At 39.2% G+C, this 21,601-nt stretch overlaps 1 long non-coding RNA gene across 1 annotated transcript in view; it reads right to left on the bottom strand.

The window, feature by feature from the left end:
• Positions 1–5,545: 5,545 nt before the first annotated feature.
• Positions 5,546–21,601, bottom strand: part of LOC141374165 (uncharacterized) — a 64,173-nt gene continuing 48,117 nt past the window's right edge. The window contains exon 3 of the long non-coding RNA XR_012380817.1: positions 5,546–5,938. This is a non-coding gene — a long non-coding RNA (uncharacterized lncRNA). The remainder of the gene's footprint in view (positions 5,939–21,601) is intronic.

Below are 21,601 nucleotides of genomic sequence, written 5' to 3' on the forward strand. Positions count from 1 at the left end.
TCCATTTCTAGAAGTCTGCCTTAGAGGTATATCACATAATCATGCAAGATTATATGTTATGAAGTTATCATAATAGTGAAAAAGCTAAAATTATTCTAACTGTATTTTGATAAACAGTTAAATATACTACATAGCACAGATCGTTTCATGGAGAAAGCTGATTATAAGATTGTGTGTGTGTGTGTGTGTGTGTGTGTCTGTGTGTGTGTCTAAACTCATTTGTGGGATTTGTGGGGGAAAACTGTCATGCTTAAACAAAGTGATGTGGCTTCTGGGAAGTGGAATTTTTTTTTTAAAGATTTTATTTATTTATTTGAGAGAAAGGGAATGAGAGACAGAGAGCACGAGAGGGAAGAGGGTCAGAGGGAGAAGCAGACTCCCCTGCTGAGCAGGGAGCCCAATGCGGGACTCGATCCTGGGACTCCAGGATCATGACCTGAGCCGAAGGCAGTCGCGTAACCAACTGAGCCACCCAGGCGCCCGGGAAGTGGAATTTGAGAGGAAAAGAACAGAGTAATGTTTTTTATTTCCCAACTACTTCTATTTGTACAACATACACTACTTTTATCATACATTTTTAATTCAGTCACAGTTTTGCATTACAACACAATCCATAAAACAATAGAAAATACAGTAATACTTTGCTATAAAATTAAACAGTAATTAAAGCTTACACGCCACTGTCATAGTAGGTGGTATTTTAAGATGGTAATTAAAGTATGAGAGCTGAGTAAACAAAAGCATATAAAAGTGAAATTTAAAGGCTAGTCACTTCTTTTTTTAGAGGAGAGAGAGCTTGCGGGGGGTTGGAGGGGCAGAGGGAGAAGAGAATCTTAAACAGACTCCAGGAAGAGCAGAGCCCGAGGCGGGGCTTGATCTCACAACCCTGAGATCACCACCCTGCGATCACGACTTGAGTTGAAACCACAAGTCAGACATTCAACTCACTGTGCCACTCAGGCACCCCAAGATTAGTCACTTTTTAATCTACACTAACCCCTGAAACAAATAATACATTATATGTTAATTAATAAAAAAAGAAATATTAAATGATGGATTAAATTTCTTTAATAGATACAAAAAATAGATAATACAAATACTAATATAAATGAATTACTGAATCCTATTTTATGAAAGCAAGTTTATTGCATGGAATTATATTTTCACTGGCTACATGCCCTTGTCTTTAGGTTTACATCTTTTCCTGCTGCCCTTCCATTGCCATCTTTGGTAGGGCAGTAGGAAGTATTTTGCAGGACCAGGGATATGGAATTTTCCCCACTTCCTATCCCTGCCCTAGAAAAAGCCCGATTCTTTGGACTTATGGCCAGGGGCTCTGGTACTATAACATGCATATAGAGGAAGACATCATGTGTTATAGTTGGGGCAGTTATTCTTTCCCTGTTTTGTAAGCAAAGAAGTAAGGGGGATAGGAGATGCTCGAATTTGCTTATGATTAGAAGGTTGAACTAAACGTCCTCGGCTATACTCTTGGGAGGGCACTGGGTATATAACACAGGAAAGAAAGGGCAGAAAACACTGAGACACTGAGGGAAGGTTGCTGGACCAACCATATCAAGGCCTTGTTACATGGGGCTGGGTTTAGCAATTATTTATTAAAGTGTTTCCATGTCTGTCTTCCTACCAGGCTAAAAGTTCCTGGGGTACAACTAGCATCATGACTGGTACATAGTAGGCACTCATTAAATATATATTTGAATATATATTTGAATAGTGGATCAATGAATGAATGTTCAAGACAGATGAAATACTCAATAGAGAGTTTCACAAACTCCCTAAATGAGAGGGGGTAAAAACATACAGGTGAAATGAATGAGGGGCGATGGCAGGAAAGCATGCCAGGAAGAGTTAGAATGGGAATCTTGAGCTGTGTCAATGGTGTGGGAGGCCTTATTATCCTGGAGTAACTTAGGATAACCCAGAGAAATACACAGTTGAAGTCAGGTAGCTTAAAGCTAAGATAGAGTACGCTCAGATTTCCCCCCAAATAAGGAGAACCCCAGTGTTTCTAGTAAAGGAGAATTTTGGAGAGAGTTCCACCCATGGTAAAACTCCCACAGAGTTTGCATAAAATAATTCATGCCATTTGTCTGTTCAGATTCTATTATTCCATACCAATTACAGCTTCTATACCACCTACTTTCCCAAGCAACTGATCCCCACTTCAACCCTAAAGACAAATAATACCAAAGAAACTTCACGACATCCAGGCACCTTCCGGCACACCCAGGAGCAGAGCAACTACTGCTGCTATTATAGCAAATATGAATACTCTTTTTTTAAAAATATATATATGTTGAAAAATATTCTTTTTTTTTTAAAGATTTTATTTAGTTTTTGACAGAGAGAGACACAGTGAGAGAGGGAACACAAGCAGAGGGAGTGGGAGAGGGAGAAGCAGGCTTCCTGCCAAGCGGGGAGCCCAATGCGGGCCTCCATCCCAGGACCCTGGGATCATGACCCAAGCCGAAAGCAGACGCTTAACGACTGAGCCACCCAGGCACCCCTAAGATTTTGTTTTTAAGTAATCTCTACACCCAAAGTGGGGCTCAAACTCACAACCTCGAGACCAAGAGTTGCATATTCTACTGAATGAGCCAGCCAGGTGCCCTGCAAATATGAATACTCTTATCACCACCATTACCATCAACACCATAATCACTACCATTAACTTAGAGTGAAATCATCCCATAGCAAATCACAACCCTAAAACATGTCTGGGATCCTGGCCAATCAGGATGTGCCTCTTCCTTTCCTCCTTTGAATGGTAACCAGGAGAGAGGTGGGCACAGCGAGGTGAAATATTTCCTGTCATTATATCTCTATCACTAAATCTCTGTCTATATTATCAGAAATAAACTCGAGAAACTTTGAAAATTGAGAGAAGACCTTCTGGGACCAGTTAGGTTCTGGATCTTCAGAAATTCGGTCTGGGACTTAATACCTCCAGGATCTTCTCTTTCACCCATTCCATCTCTCATCTTTACTTCCTTCTGCTTGGCTTCACTCTGTCCTATAACAGATGGGCCTTTTGCACTGACAGAAAATATATTTCCCAGCAGCCTTGGGCTTATATCATCCCAGTTATCTTTCCTAGAAGAGGATATATTTTCTCAGCTTCGTTTTGGATTTTTCCAAGGAAAACGCTGAGTGACTCGAGTCATTTACCTATCCCTAGGCCAGTCATTATGCTCAAGAAGATAGTTTTCTCTGATCCTGCCTATGTTACATGTTACAATTGGCAACTCCACAAAAACCATATCGGATGCATAGTGGGGGGGATGCCCTTCTCCAGAAGAAGGGAAAGATATTATTAAAAGAAAGAGAGGCTTCAAATGTTCACCAAAGATAGATCAAAGATAGCTAGCTTGATGGGAAACTAGCTAATTAGAAGATGGTTCCATGTGTTAATGAGTTATCATAAGGTCTAATATTTGTTCTCATTATTTTTTTCCAAAAGATTTATTTTTGCTGTTCTCTTCTGTGCAATTATTCAAATGTCTTATAAAATTGTCATATACCAAAAAAGAAAAGAAAAATCTGTTGATATGTTAATTAGAATTGATGACACCTAGAAGTAATTGGAAAAGAGTAGACATTTTTACATTAGACTTCCTGTCAAGTACATAGCATAGCTTTCCACTTATTCAACTTTTTTCAATCTCCTAAAAATTTCTGTAGGTCCTTTATGTATTATAGGTGGAGAATATTAGCATAATAGCTGACACCAAAAGAGTCTTTGATTAGGAAAATATCTTAATAAAATAGGGGTAAGGCTGCCACATACTGCTGCTCAATTTGTGCGCAATACAAGTCCATGGACATGGACTACAATGTAAGTGGGGCCCCTGGAGCTGTGCAGTGAAGTAACTCTGGGAAGAAGAGAGAAAAGGATCATAATGGTAGCCAGACAAAGAGAAGCTGTTGTGATGGTGGAAGGATGCATAGTACATAAGTGAGGAGGCCAGTGAGAAAAATCTCGGCAGTGAGACATTTACAACAGGAATGTTCTGAATGTTCAGTTGATTGAAGTGGGGTTGCAGGCATCTATCTTCAGTAAAATCTCGACAACTCGATACAATCTTTGATTTCAAAACTACTTTGGGAGAGGGTAACAGAACAGGTACTGTGTGCCCTGACTTGCGTTAAAGTCACAGCACAGATAAAGGAATAGACACAAACATGCAGAGAATAGAAAGAATTCAGGGCATGGAAAAGGGAGGTTTGAACCAATCATATCTGGAACTCAGGGCTGCAGGGTAAGGGCACCCTTGCCGATGCCTAAACTGCATTCATAAGGACTCCATACCACTCTTAGTAGCTTTCCATAAATTACTTTTGTTTTTTTTCCTTGTCCCTATAAATGGGACCTTATTTTCCCTCCAGTTTTTGCAGGTTACAGGAATCTGTCTATATCTCTGTCTCTGTCTCTATTATCTATCTATCATCTATGTAAGCGTATATAAGATATATGTAACATAAAATATATATATATATGAAATAAAGAATATTAAACAGATATTTTAAGTCTTTGGTGCTTTTTATTCCTTCCGGCTGACCCAGCTTTTATCGAGTATCATTTCCCTTTCAACCAAATGATTTCTTTCAGCATTTCTTTTAGTTTAGGTCAGCTGTCAACCGATTCTCTCTCTCTCTCTCTTTTTTTTTTAAAGATTTTATTTATTTATTTGACAGAAAGAGACACAGCAAGAGAGGGAACACAAGCAGGGGGAGTGGGAGAGGGAGAAGCAGTCTTCCCGTGGAGCAGGGAGCCCGATGTGGGGCTCGATCCCAGGATCCTGGGATCATGACCTGAGCCGAAGGCAGACGCTCAACAACCGAGCTGCCCAGGTGCCCCTCCCTCATCTTTTATCTATCTGAAAATGTCTTTATTTTTTACTTCTTTTAAAAGAATCATTGGGGTATAAGTTGACTTTTTTTCTTTTGGCAATTTAAAGATGTTGTAGTTTGACTATAATATAAATATGTGTGTTTTCCTTGTATTTATCTCACTTGTCATTTGCCGAGCTTCTTGGTTCTGTGAGTTAATGTCTTTAAAAACATTTTGGAAAATTATTGGAAACTCCCCACTCTTTCATCTCTCTTTCTTGGGCTCCAATGATATGTTTTAGATCAGTGGTATTGTTCCAAAGTTCTTAGATATTACAATCTGTTTTTATTTTTATCTCTCTCTTCTCTTTGTGTTTGAGTTTGGGTAATGGCTATTGACCCAAATGTCTTCAAGTTCAGTGATTATTTTCTCTACTGTGTCCAGATTGCTTTTAAGCCCATCAAATGAATTCTTTGTAGTTAATATCATATCTTCATTTTTAGCATTTCATTTGATTTTTAAAATTTTCTCTCTGTTGAAATTCTCCATTTGTTTATATATGTTGCAGACTTATTTCCCATGTATATGGGAAGTATATATATATTTATATATGAGTATATATATTTATATATGAGAATATATAAGGGAACTTAGGTGTATACACACACACACACCAGAGGCCACTCTGGTTTGCTTATTTTAAGATGACAACCCACTTTCTCTCAGTAAGAAAGGATAGCACTCAGGCCCAAGGACATCCAATTAGATTGCCAAACCCATAGAGAAAGTGCTTTAACTCAATATGAAGGAAAATGTTATTTTCAAACAAGAAAAACAAAATCTTTTTTCTTTCAGTGGTAGTTATCACCGTGAGATAATAGAGAGGCATTTTGGCATAGCGTTTAAGTGGATAGAGTTTGAAGTCAGGCAACTGGAGTTGAATTCCTTGCTCTGGTGCTTATGAGCTCTTTAGTCTTGAGTAAGTTAGATATTCCTCTAAGTCTCAGTTCTTCATCAGTAGAATGTGGATAATGAGAAAAATAACTTTTTTCATAGGGTTTCTGTGAGGTTTAAATGTCATCACACCTAGATAGTAAGAGGCACAGAGAGAGAGGTCCCTCAGTTAATGTGAGCTGTTTTCCTTCTCTTACATCCTGTCTCACCATATCCCTTTCCCTCTGGGTTGAAACAAAACAACCAGTTTTGTGTTGGTCCCTGATAAATCTCTAGCATCCACCCCATTGCAGGCACTCAATAAATACTTGTTGAAAGAATAAATTAATAAAACTCTTTTCTGAGTAAGGCAATCCAAAATGTTGGGCTCACCAGGGATCAGACTTGCCTTAAACAGTATTTTCATAACCTATCCAGAAAAGGGGGGAGTGTTTTATCAAATATATTAGACTCCAGAAGACTCTAAAAATGGTATTGAAATTCCTGGCTCATACATGGGCATTTCAGAGAAAATTTTCAAGGCTATGAGGGGGGCAAAGAAATGGCAAAATAATTTTATTGACACACAGAAGGGGAACTTTCTGAACGTTTCCTTCATTCCATGAATGAGAATTGAGAATCACTGTAAATCTTGCCTAAAGACATCATCAGATCAGGCACGCCTGGGTTGCTCAGTTGGTTGAGCAGGTGGACTCCTGGTTTCTGCTCAGGTTGTGATCTCAGGATCATGATCTCAGGGTTGTGATCTCAGGGTCATGAGTGTCAGGCTCCACACTCAGAGGGGAGTCTGCTTCTCCTCTCCCTCTACCCCTCCTCCCCCCACCCCACACTCTCTCTCAAATAAAGAAAATAAAATCTTTTTTAAAAAGATACCAGATCAGGGACACCTGGGTGGCTCAGTCATTAAGTGTCTGCCTTAGGCTCCGGTCACGATCCCAGGGTCCTGGGATCGAGCCCCGCATCGGGCTCCCTGCTCAGCGGGAAGCCTGCTTCTCCCTCTCCCACTCCTCCTACTTGTGTTCCCTCTCTCACTCTATCTCTTTCTGTCAAATAAATAAAATCTTAAAAAAAATCTCAATTAAAAAAAAGATATCAGAACAATGTACTGCTTTAGGCAAAAGTGGAAATGAAGAGGTCATCAAGAAGATCAACAAAGTACACATAAATTTATCTTTATACATAGCAAGGTTCATTCTTGCCTGAAAAGCAAGTCTAATTCTATGGTAAAAAATGCTAAAGAATCAGGGAGACAGTATTTCCTGATACTATTTCACCAGTATAGAATAATTAGAAATATGTCTGTTTGTCTCATAAGGGTTTTTAAGAAGCATTTGAAGGAATGTAGAGTATGTCCTCACTGGTAAAGGAGGAGTTAGTCATTTTATAAAATACTTAAAAATCGCTTTATTTTTAGAATGTTCCCTTCTGTCATTGACATCTTAATGTACTGTAATTTGAAATGTTTTCATGTTGAGCAAGCAGAGCACAAGCACTTCGCAGCAGTGAGAATAATTGCTACTTAAATGTGCTATAAATCAATATATAATGCAAGGATGCACAATAATGGTTCAGAACATTTACTATGCTTTAATAGAAATAGTTTTTAAAAATCCAAAATACTGGATGGAATACTCATTATAGGTAAATTCTCTAGTTCTTTATTCACTATTTGTTAATGTGATACTCAAAACAGTGAAATTCATGATTTTAAAGATGTGCATGTGTAAACTTCACACTTTTTAGAGACTTTCAGGGAGGATATAATTACATATGTAGAAACACGAGTTAAAATGTAAAGGAAAGGATGCTTGTCAGGCTCAGTCGGTGGAGCAAGCGACTCTTGATCTTGGGGTTGTGGGTTCAAGTCCCACATTGGGTGTAGAGATTACTTAAAAAAAAAATCTTAAGATGTAAAGGAAAAAAATAAGCCATATTGTTTCTAAGTTTAAACATTTCTGCATGTCTCTAAAAACAATTTTGTGCACAGTTGAAAACTTTCTAATATAATGGGTAAGGGCAAAAATACTGCAAGTAAAAAAGTTTTCTTAGTGTCTAAGACCTGATTAGAACAGGAAAGTTCCAAAAATAGGAGGGAAAAGTGGATAGTGTGAGGTGGGACAACTTTTCCTGAATTCTAAGTCCAAAGCTTAGTCATTTGTAGAAAGAGTTTAAGAAAATGTTTAAAATAAATATACCTTTGTATTTATTTATTTGACAGAGAGAGAGACAGTGAGAGAGGGAACACAATGGAATTTTCTTTCTTCCTCCTATATCCTCCTGCAGTCTGGCATACTAGACTATGAAAAGACAAAAAGACAAATACTCTTATAAATAATGTAGAGGGGGTTAATCTAGACAATGCTTGATTATTTTGCAGATGTCTGGGGGCATTCAACATGAAGTCGTTACTGGCTTCCACCCTGCACCTTTGTTCTAGCTGCTCAAGGATGTCACTAAAACTCCAGGCTCTTTCCATCTTTCTGGTCTCATGCTTGGTATGTAATAGTGTTTTCCTCATGGTTACAAAATAGCTGCCTTAGCTCCAAACATCACATTTACAAATGACAAAGTCAAAAAACAAACAAGAAGGGAGGGCTAAGAGCCTCTATTATATATATATATAATATATATATCCTTTTATCAGGAAGAAAACTATTTTCTAGAAGCTCCTCAGGCAACTTCTCTTTTCTCTTTTGTTTCAATGTCAACAACAGTGTCACCTGCCTCCCCTAAAGGAATCACAACAAAAAGGAATGGATTATTTCCACTGAATTAGAAAAACTCAGTTTTTCTCCTGGGGCTAAGGACAGACCCACCTTCCCTGAGTATTCTGCTACCAAATCTCTGACCAAAATTGGATTTCTGTTAGGAAGGTTAAGGGCAAGATTGTTGTTTGGTCAGTAACCAGTAGCTCTTACTACACCACAGAGACTGGTAATATACACTTGAATGCCAATTTATTCATTTTTACTGAAAAGTATTATTGCCAAGAGAACTGGGCCCTTGGGTTCTCTAGCCAACATGTTATTTCTTTATAGAACAAAAAAAACCTTCAAGTGAAGTTAAAATATAATGAAAAAGCTACTAGAATCAGACGTAGAGGAGTAGTTATTTCTCTATGCTCAGGTTGATTCCTTTGCCTGCAATGCCTTTTCCCTTCTTATACTCCCACATACTCTTTAAAATTCAGCCTAAGCATTATCCCCTTTAGAAAGCTTTCTTTGTTACCCCCACCTTCTCCACCTGTACTCCCCACTCCCAGGCTGAATTACTTGCCTCTCTTCTGTATTACCATGGCATATACTGTGCATAACTATATCATTACACCTACTCTTTTCTATTGTACTTATCCATTTGTGTGTCCTTTCCACTAAATGTGAGTTCCTTAAAAGCAGAAACTTGTTTTTATAGATTTAGTAGTTAGCACAGAGCTCAGTACATGGAGATATTTGTGGAAGGCAGAATAATCACCCCTCTCCCAAAAGATTCTAAATTTTAATCCCTGAAACCTGTTGTGATGGTTTTATGTGTCAACTCTGTGGTATCTAAATGAGGTGTCTCTCGATCGGATGAGGGCCCCCAAATGTGGGGCAACGATTGGGTGGAAGCTGGTGGTGTGGGAGATGAAAGAATTTACCTGAGGCAGAACAAATGAGATAGAAGGGTCTTGAATACACAGCAAGGGAGCTGTGGGCGGGACAGGGGAGGGGAGAGGCTGTCTGCAATGTGGGTGTGGCCTGTTTTTAAAGGGGGAGGGTGAGGAGGTATGGCGAAGTATGGAATTCTCCCTTTTTTGGTAGCTGTGCCTGGTTGAAAGTAGCTCATTGGTCACTTAGGGCCTGTGGATATTTTGAGGTGGGTCACCTGATGGGCCTGTCTGTACTTCATCGCTCAAGGCTATTTGCCTAAAAGTGGTCTCTACAGACTAAGAGGGTGTTTTTGGATGAGATTAACATTTAAATGGGTGAACACAGATTGCTCCCCATAATGTGGGTGGGCCTCATCCAACCAGTCGAAGGCCTGAGTAGGAAAAGAAGACTAGCCCCCTTGAGCAAGAGGGAATTGTCCAGCAGGCTGCCTTCAGACTTTATCTGCACCATCCACTCTCCCGGGTCTTGAGCCTGCTGGCCCACACTGTAGATTTTGGACATGACAGCCTTCATAATCATATGAGCCAATTCCCTATAATAAATTACATAGATATATTGATTTTATTTCCATGGGGCAACTGGATAACACACCGGTGAATGTATTACCTTACATGGCAAAGGGAGTTTGCAGGTGTGATTAATTTAAGGGTCTTAAAATGGGAAGATTATAAGATTACCTGGAATTATTCGGCAGGCCCAATGTCATCCTTTTAAGAGAGAGGCAGAAGTGTCAGACTCAGAGAAGAAGATGTAATGAAAGAAGCAGAGGGCCAAATGACGGAACTGCTAGCTGGGGGTCCCAAACCAAAGATAATATTTAGAAGCTTGAAAAAAAAAACAAGGAAATTATTTTCCCCTAGAGTTTCAGAGGGTACACAGCCCTGTCAACACCTTGATTTTAGCCCAGTGCAACCCATTTTCTACTTCTCACCACCATAACTATAACATAATAAATTTATGCTATTTCAAGTCAGTATGTTTGTGGTAATTTGCTATAGCAGCATTAGGAAACTAATAGAGTGGTAAAGAAAATTTTTGAGTGACAAAATGAGAAGTATTTAATGCATTAAGCTGTTATGTAGCTTGCTACATACTAAACATTTTTACACATTCAGTCTTGATTCAAATATCCAAACCAAGATCAAGATATTACTATACCAAGCAAACCAAGATTCAGAAAAATTGAATAATTTTATGAAAGTATCATGTCAGTAATTGGTATAATAGGTATTGGATATGAAGGCACATTCCTCTAAGTCCCAGTGCCCCTAAGATATCCTGAGACATTCAGCTCTATCACAGAGCACCAAGGGATAGCCCTTTAGCCTCCCCCAACATCCTTCAGCATTCCTAAAGCAACTTAAATTGTAGTGAAAATAGTATGTGGATTTGCAAATGCAGTTTTCAAAACAGGTCCCAGCTTCTCATGATAGAAGGACTGCCTCCTGTAAGTCCCTTCCATAGGAAATACTGAAGCTGCCCGAGTCTGTCCACAGATTGAGTCCTTTGTGTAGGCTCCCACTTGCCATGGATTGAGACAATTAAATACTGGGGACCTGGTTTGCCTTTTACTGTCATATTTTGTATGTTTAGTAACTCCTATCTTTGAAAATATTAATGCAATCAATTAGACCCTAATCAGGGCTTCTTCAGGCAATGAGCTCATCTTTTAAGATGATTTTACATCTATCAGTGCATCCATTTCTTACAGATTTTACAAATTTATAATTAATTGAAACTCTATTTCCAACCTTATGTGCTTCGCCTCACCATTGCCCAATTTACTGCCTGCGCAACAATTACACAATGAACATTTAATGTCAATGTCCATTTGTGCAGAAAATCTTTTTAATGAGCAAATACTGATAAAGTTCTTGTGTTATAAAATACCAATTGAAATAATTCATAAGCTGGGACACCTTGGTGGCTCAGCCAGTTAAGCGTCTGACTTTGGCTCAGGTAATGAGCTCAGGAATCATGATCTCCTAGGATCAAGCCCGGCATCCGGCTCCCCACTCAGCAGGGAGACTGTCCCCCACCTTGTGCTTGGGCGTATGCACATGCATGCTCTCTCTCAAAGAAGGAAATAAAAAATCTTTTAAAAAAAATAAAGAGGGGCGCCTGGGTGGCTCAGTCAGTTAAGCGCCTGCCTTCAGCTCAGGTCATGATCCCAGGGTCCTGGGATCGAGCTGCGCATCGGGCTCCCTGCTCCGTGGGAAGCCTGCTTCTCCCTCTCCCACTCCCCCTGCTTGTGTTCCTGCTCTCGCTGTGTCTCTCTCTGTCAAATAAATAAATAAAATCTTTAAAAAAAAGAAATAATTCATAAACTGTAGAAACTCTTCTAAAAATGTAAACAGATGCAACCACAGGTTTCTTGTGAGTTATCATGTCTTGGTAGAGAAAGTCCTTCGGGAAATATATGTTATGTATAATGAATAATCACTTTTCTATACCTATGGATTAAATAAAAGTCTTGTTTCATTTGCTTATTTTGTAAAGAGAAGTCCAATTTTTATTATTTTTTAAATTTTAGAGACTATTAAAACTGCTTTATGCTGATGTATGAAAGAATTGACTGAATCTGACTATTTGACTAATTGAAGGGTACTTTTTGAGAACATGATAATTAGAAAAGATTGTGGTTAGAACATTTCTAATATGGTAACTTAGAATTCATCTATATAAAACCCATGTGGGTGGTCTCATCACTAGTACCCATGACTTTACACTCAGAGCATTCTTTTAAAATTTGAGAACTCTACATTTGCCAACCACACAAAGAATTTACTTAGTGTACACACATAAAGTACAGGTATCTTTACCAGTCTTTTTCTTAGATATATTCATTAATTTACCTCAAAATCTTAAGCAGGATGATGAGAAAATTTGTAACAAAGGCAAGTTCCCTTCTTACTATTTTCTGATTTCTAATCACAAACACAATTTATAATAGTAAATTTTTCAGAATAAATTAATACAGTAGGGATTTCTTTTAAATGCTTGTTTGGAATGCAAGTTACCTCAGAAAACTACCAGGTGTAAAACTTCAAAAAATACATAAATAAAAGCCGAAATCTGGGGCACCTGGGTGGCTCAGTTGGTTAAGCATCTGCCTTTTGGCTCAGGTCATGATCCCGGAGTCCAGGGATCGAGCCCCATGTCAGGCTCCCTGCTCTGCAGGGAGTCCGCTTCTCCCTCTCCCTCTCCCCCTGCTCCATCTCTCTCTCTCTCTCTCTTTCAAATAAATAAATAAAATCTTAAAAAGAAAAAGCCAAAATCCTTTTGATGAACTTTTTACCTTCTCTCTGCCAAACAGTTTTCAAACTTGACTTCTCCTTTTCCCTATTCTGCGCTTCCTGTTATCAAAGCATTCACTGGGTCCTGCCAATTCCGTGCCCTTAACATTCCCATCTGTGTATGTCCACTTCTGGTGCAGTTAGTTCTCATACTTCTGGCCACCATCATCTCTTTGCTTGGCTTAACTACAGCTGCCTCCTAAGTGGTTTCTCAGGTTCTTTGCCTCTGACCTCTACTACCAACCTCCTTACCCACAATCATCCTCTAAAATTCTAACAGACCACTTAGTCTTTGTAAAATAAAAAGCTAAGTGTGCCACTCTGCTGCGCAAATCCTTCAACAGCTCTTCAGTGCTCTCAGAATAAAGTTTACACCCCAAAGGTTGGCACGTGAGGTCTTGGATGATTTAGACCCTGTCTCGGTCTCCATATGTGTAGTCACTTCACAGGAAGAACCAGAAGGGCAAAAACTGCAGTTTTGTGGGTTTTTTAAAATCTTTGTATTCTCATTGCCAGCCCAGTGCCTGGAAGATAGTAGGCGTTCAATTAATATTTGTTAAGGAGTTTCTGGCCTAGTTTCGTGGTTTAAAAAATATGCTTTCAATTTATCAAGGCTTGTAGGAAGTGGACAAGCTTCGTGAATTCGCCATCAGCTCTCTCAGACTCAGCTTTAGGCTTGTTTCCCTGACCTTCAGTAGGCACTCATTCCCTTCAATATGGCACTCTGCTGTCCCGGCCTGTGTAACTCAACAGTGTGATACGGTAGTCAAGGGTTACTTCCCAGAGTACTGCCCAGGAAGCCCTTCCCCCTCATCAACTGAAAACCAACTCTAAGTTGCTCGAGTAGGGTCTATGCAAAAATTAGTATTTTTATTTCAATCACTAAAATTCAGTTTTGCTATTCTGAGGTAAAGAAATAGGATTTCAAATATATTTGCAAAACCCAGAAAGGTTAACAGTTTGCATCTGCATAAATAAATACTTTTACGTCTGGCAGGTTTTTAAGTTTTAAGCCAAGCTTTTCTCGTGATTTTGGTTTCAGATCTAAGCTACTTGGTTAACCATTCTAATGTTCCCTGACCATCAGTAACCATTCTCCCATTCCTGCCTCTTTAAGTAGTCCAATAAATGTACCAATTATGAATCTGATAGTATTCTATTCCATCACGAAACAAATTTCATCACCTAGCATTGGGATTCACTGGATGAAAGATGGTGATTAGCATAATTTAAGTGATGAGATAAATGTGTTAAACCATTAATAGGGATAGAGAGATTATATACTTGGCATCTTTGACCATATTACCACTAAGTGGTTGTTACTTTTTAAATAATTAACATCTTAATCTATACTTACATCCATCCACTCATTTATTTTTGCTGAAAATTTCTTGTTGAACCATCTCAGTTATTTCTTGGGATTCTACTATGTGCCAGGTTCTATTCAAGGCAGTGTGGATACAAGTCCTGGTGCCTAATAGGCAGAATCTCTACCCTGATGGAATTTATATTCATGGGGTAGAGACAGATGGGAAACTAAGTAGAGAATAATATAGTTCCAGCAACTGCTTACTACTATAAAATAAATAACATATGACAATAGGATGGAGTGATGAGAGGAGAAAGGCCAACTTTAGGTAGTGATTTCTCTGAGGAAATAAAGGCTCTCAATGATGAGATCTCAACAATGAGAAGGAGCTGGAGAAAGATACGGAGGAATAGTGGTCTAGACAGGGGAGACAAGTACAAGAACCCTGACACAGGAATAAACATGCATATTCTAGAAAGAAAAAAAAAAAGACCAGTGTGGCATTTTATGCAATCACTCTGGGCCTGAGCAAGACATAATGATGGAATGAATTAGTTTTAACACTGAAGATGTAAAGGGTTTGAATTTGGTATATATTTTGGAGATCCAACCAACAGGACTTGTTAAGGCATGTGGGGATATGAGGAAAAGACAGGTGCCTACATTTTTGACTTAAGTAACTGGGTAGGTGAAGGTGCCATTTGCTAAACTGTAGAATGTCAAGGAGAGTTCTCTTTGGAATTTATTTGTTCTCCTTGGAATTGGATAAATATATAATACATCCAAAAAGAAATGTCAAGGGGCGCCTGGCTCAGCTGGTTAAGCGACTGCCTTCGGCTCAGGTCATGATCCTGGAGTCCCGGGATGGAGTTCCTCATTGGGCTCCCTGCTCAGCGGGGAGTCTGCTTCTCCCTCTGACCCTCCCCCCTCTCATGCTCTCTCTCTCAAATAAGTAAATAAAATCTTTAAAACAACAACAACAAAAAAAAAAAAAAAAAAAGAAATGTCAAGTAGGAAGTGGAATATATGAGTATGGAATTCAAGAAAGGCCAAGAGTGGAGCTTTCATCAAACACTTCTTGCAGCAGGCTATTTTGTTCTGTATTGACTTAAAGTTCAGATCTGTGGCCACCTGCATCAATAGGATATTGACGGAAGGCCCAAGAACTGAGACCACCTGTGTCAACACAACTTAGCTATTTGTTCCAGAAAACTTTGCCCAAAGAAGATAAAACCATAAGCCAATAAATAACTTCACTGTTTGCTTTAGGAAATCCCTGCAAATGAGTTTATCTGAGACAACAGTCTCCCTTACCAAACCATGGTTTATTTATCAAGACTAACTTCAAAATTCTCACCTCACTATGTCTACCAACCCTCAACTATTATTTCACACACTTGCCCAATCCCAATTTGGCCCTCACTTTGAAATACCTGCCATAAACCCTTTGAGTCCAGACTTCCCAAATCCTATACAATCCTTCTCTGGCTCTTCCCTCTTGATTCTGTTAAGGCACTGTTTTCCCTGACCTCAGTGACTTAAACTGATAAATAAACTGATGCTTGCTTGTTAACCGTTTGTCTGCTTGTATTTTGAGGATTTCAAGATTCTTTGCTGTTTTTGCTTCCCTGCCTTTATAGTAGGTGTTAGCCTATAAGTAAGTGTTTACCCATCTGCTCTGAGACTCACAATTAGCAAAACGAGATTTCTGAAGTTGGGAGGACCCTTAGATATTTATTCTAATCAATTTACTTTACCAATGGGAAAACTGAAGCCAGAAGAACTGTGACTTGTCTAGTGTCACAGATAGTAGCTACTAGATCATAAGACATAGAACTTGCAGTCTGACACTCATCATAGGAGAATACATAAGCTCATGCTGAGCAAGATGAAATAAATTATATTTTTCTATTTTATTATCTATAAGCTTCCTAGCAGGTGAGAGAGCAGTCTGACTGCTTTCATTTTTGTTTGTGGTTGTAATGCTTTTGCACTATTTGCCAGGCTGGCCAAGGCACCAAGTGCATGCATTTATAAAGATATTAGTAAATTTTAATTTACATTTTGCCAAAAATCTAGATATTGAAAGTTCATTAATCATCAGAAAGATACAGAAACATCAGCTGCCAACCATACGGTTCCTGATATAGCTGCAGTTTTCTCTTTATGTATACAAGAAAGGAGCAAAAACAAAACACAAGGAAACAACAACCGAGAAAACCCCAATTCACCAAGTCAATGACATATCCTTCTCAGAGGGCAGGATCTGCCATGTAAAATATTCAAGAAGTTAGAGCCTCTTCGAATACTCAAGACGTGGAGTCCCTTGGAAGAAGCTGAAATATACAGATTTGTTATGAGTACATCTTGCCATTTTGACTCAAATCTGGTAAACATTGTGGGAAATCTCAAACATTTTCTGTAATAATACTGTACCAATGCAGTGGATGCCTATGGCACTCTTTTCTCCTCATTGCTTTATTTCAGAAGTTATCTCTGCCGACTCCATCCATGTAATGACAGTGGGAGCAGCTCCATAGTGACTCCATGCTGTCAGGGCTTCATGACTCCACGCCCTCACCATAGTGATTGCGCTAGAGGTGAACACTTGGCTCATGTTGGACAATGGGCCAATGGACTGGAGATCAAAAGGGTCTAGTCAGCCTCTCACTGCCTAAATTATAAATGTATAAAACTCAGGAGTTGCTGTTAGCTGTGTTCTGCTATCTGCCGCAGGGAACAAAGGAGGCCACATTTTTGCTTGGGTGTTCCACACTGTCTCTGAGCCCAAAGACAAATGGTGGTTGATGCCATTCAAACCAATCCTCACTTATCCACCCTAATTACCGAATTAACACCAGACAATTGAAAAGAATAAAAAGAAAAGACAAAAGGTCTTGAGAAGGAAACATTATCAAATACCTGCCCATACCCTATGCCCTGAAACCAAGGCAGTAAATTATCATTTGTACATTTTCCACGTACCAGGCGTTATTCTAAGTATTTTATATGCTTTGTCCTATGTAGTCCTTACTACAATGCTATGAGAAAAGTACTTTTATTATCCTCATTTTATAAACAAAAAAACTGAGGCATAGGAAGTTTGAGTGATAGAACCAGGGCTCAACCCAGGCAGTCTGACTCTAGATCTCTGTATCTATAGCAATAGAGCCTCTATATCTATAACCTGGGATCATAAACATGACATTATGATGCCTTTCATTAAGGAAAAAACATGGTCAATTCTGTGTTGTAGAAAGCCTTCTCTGAGGAGATAGACAATAAACAAATAAAGTAAAACACGTGGAATGTCAGGTGATGATGGCAAGTGCTATAGAGAAATAAAAAGCAAAGGATAGGACAGGGAGGGCTGGGGGTAGGGCTAGTGGGCAGTCACAGTTTTACATAACGGAGTCAGGGAAGGCTTCTCTGAGAAAGGGATACTTGAACAAAGGTGTGAAAGAAGGGAGATGTCTGTAGATGTCTGGGCAAAGAGCCTTCCAGGCAGAGAGTTCAGGAGTAAAAAGACCTATAGGTGAGAGTGTGCTTAGTATATTCAAGGACAAGCAAGGAGGCATGGATGATAAGGAAGTGGAAGTGGGAGATGAAGTCCAGATTCTGGTAGGGATCAGAGGTGGTCACTCTAAGCACTCTGGCTTTAACTCTGAAAGAGATGGACAGTCATTGCAGGGTTTTGAGCAAAGGAGTGACATGATCTCACTTGTGTTTTATAAAAATTGCCCTGTCTGCTGTGTTGAGAATAGATGGTAGAGGGCAAGTCCCCAAATAAAGAGATTAGTTAGGAGGCCATTATCCAAGTAAGAGACAATGGCAGCTTGAAACTGGTTGGTAGCAGTGGTAGTCGTGAGAAGGGGTAGGAGTCTTGACACATTTTGAAAGTAGAGCCAACAGGATTTGCTGATGGATTGAATGTGAGTAAGAGAAAAGGTTGGGGGAGGGGATGAAACATGACTCTAGTTGTTCATCTGAGCAACCAGAAAGGTGAAGTTGCTTTCTTCTGAGATGGGTAAATCTGTGGGAGGAACAGGTTTAGGAGGTGGTGGGAGAAGATCAAGAGCTCGACTTTGGACATGTTGAGTAGTTAGATGTGCCACTTAGACTTCCAAGAGGAGACACTGAGAAGCTGTTGGATATACAAATCTGGAGTTCAAGGGAACAGTCTGGGCTGGAGAAGTAGATTTAGGAGTCTTCACTGAAAGGACTATAAATAAAGCCTTGAGATAGATGAAAACGACTAAAAGTGAGTGTAGTTGGAGAAGAGATCTGAAGACTGAGTTCTGGGGTACTCCATCTGAAAGAGGACATTAACATTAATGGAGTTAAAAAAATTTGCAGGATATTATGGGAAAGGACCACATTATTTTTCAAAGGTATAAAGCTTAAGGGTTGTTCAGTTGCGTAGCTGGAGCAGTTCTCCCTACCAGGGTGAGGCGATTTTATGAGCACAGAATGAGGGACAGTTGTGGTTACATAGACATCTGCACTTTTTATCCCAGCTTCTTCCTCCAGAATTTAAAAAAAAAAGGAGGGCGCCTGGGTGGCTCAGTTGGTTAAGCGACTGCCTTCGGCTCAGGTCATGATCCTGGAGTCCCAGGATCGAGTCCCGCATTGGGCTCCCTGCTCAGCAGGGGAGTCTGCTTCTCCCTCTGACCCTCTTCCCTCTCGTGCTTTCTATCTCTCATTCTCTCTCTCAAATAAATAAATAAAATCTTTAAAAAAAATAAAAATTAAAATTAAAAAAAAGGAAAGAAAGAATCACATAAAATACTGAAACCAAGATCAGAAACGTCTGTGCCAGAACAGTTTTGGTTGTACAAATGAGGCCATGAGATAGACTCTTTGTCTTTACTTACTGACTCTTTGTCAGTAAATATCACTCGGGTTTAACACTATCAATGAAGCAAATGACAGCAAGACTGAAAAATGTTCACTCTGGCTGATCTTTTCCAGACTGGTTTCAACATAGGGTTGATGAGCGTATATATACATTTGGTGTGGGATGGGATGCAGAAGATAGATTTAAATAGGTAATTCAAAAGTGAGAAAATGAAACTAGAAAAGATAGACTTTATTTTTCAAAAAGGTTATCTACATATTAAGCATAATTTTCAAAAAGGCTAAAATCAAAACTCTCATATAGCTATAAAGTGAAGACATGTCAAAGATTATCATTATGTATTTTAAATGAGGAAATTGTAAAGATGTTACAACCAATCTGAAGGCAGAAAACCACAAATTTGTGTGGAGAAAAAGAACACTGAAATGAATTTAACAAATGACTGCAAAACTGGCTTGTTCCATGGGGATGGGTCGGGGGGAGATTGAGCAGTAGGGAAGAGAAGGGTTGTCTGTCTGCCCACTGGACAGAAGTTATGTGTGTATCTATAGACAAGAATTAGTCACATAACAAGGTGACTAGAGGGGCTAGGAAACTAAGTGAAGAAACTCCATCAGAGTTCACTCGCAGTGCTCATATATTCGAGTGCATTCCCCTGAGACTGGAGGATAGGAAGGGAGAGTACAAAGACAGAAAAGCAGTGGGTTTGGAAAAAAGTAGAGGTAGTTGACATACGATGGTCTCTTCCTGATGCAATGGTGATATCATTGTTTCAAAAACCATAAATCATTTACAAGGCAGAGAATCTGGTATAAAACTCTAATAATAAATTGAACTCTCATTTTAACGCTGAGTTTCTTGGTAGCAAAGGCAAAAATGGAAAGGTGGCAATTATGTAATTCTGAGTGGCACACGAAAAGAAGAATGTAAGTTCTTCTGGAAATACAGGTTTGACTGCTAAGAGTGAGGAGGTTGTGAGCCGTGTCAGGGAAGAGGGTGAAGGTTCAGAAGTCACTAAGCAGAATGCAAGATGGAACTGACTAAAAACAAGTAAAAGAATTTTTAAGCTAGGATGTGGGACTGCAGGGGTTAGAGACATGTGTAGGTTTGGAGTAAAGAGTAAATAAACTCTTCCAAGAAGTCTTTCTTGGTAATTATAGGCTGGGCTAAGGTGTCTTCTGACCCCTTGCAGCACCCCAGGTCTACCTCTTTGTGGTAGTCAGCATCTTGTTCCACTGTTTCTTCTGTTTCTCTCTCCGGAGCTCCAAGAATTCAACAACATATTTCCAATGCCAAGTACCGTTGCCTGACACTAGTGGATCTCAGGGAAACTGGAGACGGCCGGGAAGGAATGAGGGGAAATGTCTTAGCTCATCGTTTGGGCTGCTATAAAAGAATACCAGAGCCTGGGTAGCTTATAAAAAACAGAAATTTATTTCAGTTCTAGAGGCTGGAAGTCCAAGATCAAGGTGCTGGCGGATTTGGTGTCTAGAGAGAACCTGCTTCCTGGCCATCTTCTTGTTGTGCCCTCACACAGTGAAAGGAGCAAGGGAGCTAGCTATCTGAGGTCTTTTCTTGAGGGACCCTAATCTCAGTGGCAAGGGCTCTACCTTTACAGCAGAAGATATGAACACAGACTGATTAATTGGTTGCACAGGGTAAAGGATGGTTCTCTCTGGGGCAGTAAGCCTGGAGGAGGCCAGCACTCACTCCATGGGCACCCTGGCCTTTCGCATCTCTCCTCAGACTTGATAATGTCAAGAACCAGTTACCTTCCCACAGAAAGATGTGATGGGAAGCAGTGGCAGCGAGAGAGAGCAGGACTTACCTGTGGCTTGGGGGTACTCTACCCTGCTGTTTGATGCTTTGAATTCTACAGTTAAGAGTTCAATTAAATCCCTTACATTGATTTTTTGTTCTGTTTTATAACTTTTTTCCTGACTATCAAAGTAATATGCTTTTATTGTAGGTAACTAGCAAAAAAGAGAAAATGACAAAGAAAAAAAAATTTCTACCACCCAGGTAGGAGTACTGTTAACATTTTCCTGCTTCAACTGATACCTCTACCAGAACGTTGAAGAGTGCCTATTGCCCTGCACCCTAGGTTATAACTAAAAATTATTTGTGGAAGGCACTGAAGTCAGCACAGAGCATCAGAATAGTTTTGCTCCCAATATAATGTTATTTTGACTAATCTGCCTCCATTCTGGGAGAAGACAACAGTAGAGCTTTTTCAGTCTAAATATAAATGTGTTGTACTAGCATAGTGTTACATGATAAAATTAAAATTCAGACAAAAAAAATCTCTTATTTTTATGAAAATCTTTCTTTTAGAAAATTCAGATACAAAAGAAAATAGAGTATCAATTTAAATTATCTTTAAGAGAAATATCTTGCAAGAGGCACTTGAAAAAATGTTTTTAAAATATGTATAATCTCCAATAGAAAGCATGTATGTTTGGGCAGTGAATTGTGCAAATTAATTCCATGTGCAATCACAGAATAATCATTTCATGTTATTATGCTTTAATATGGAGGAAAAAGAAAAATTCTAGCTTTCCTTTGGTAGTTTGGTTTTTTTAGTTGCTTGTGCCAGGTTCTTTATGTATATGATCTCTAATACAAATCTCAGCAAGGAAGATTTTATTTTTTACTTTATTAAAAAAGAAAATTTTTTAAGTA

This window comes from Callorhinus ursinus, unplaced genomic scaffold (genome assembly GCF_003265705.2).
Source record: "Callorhinus ursinus isolate GAN/ISIS: 27379988/994484 unplaced genomic scaffold, GSC_fseal_2.0 scaffold14, whole genome shotgun sequence".
NCBI classification, from domain to species: Eukaryota; Metazoa; Chordata; class Mammalia; order Carnivora; family Otariidae; genus Callorhinus; species Callorhinus ursinus.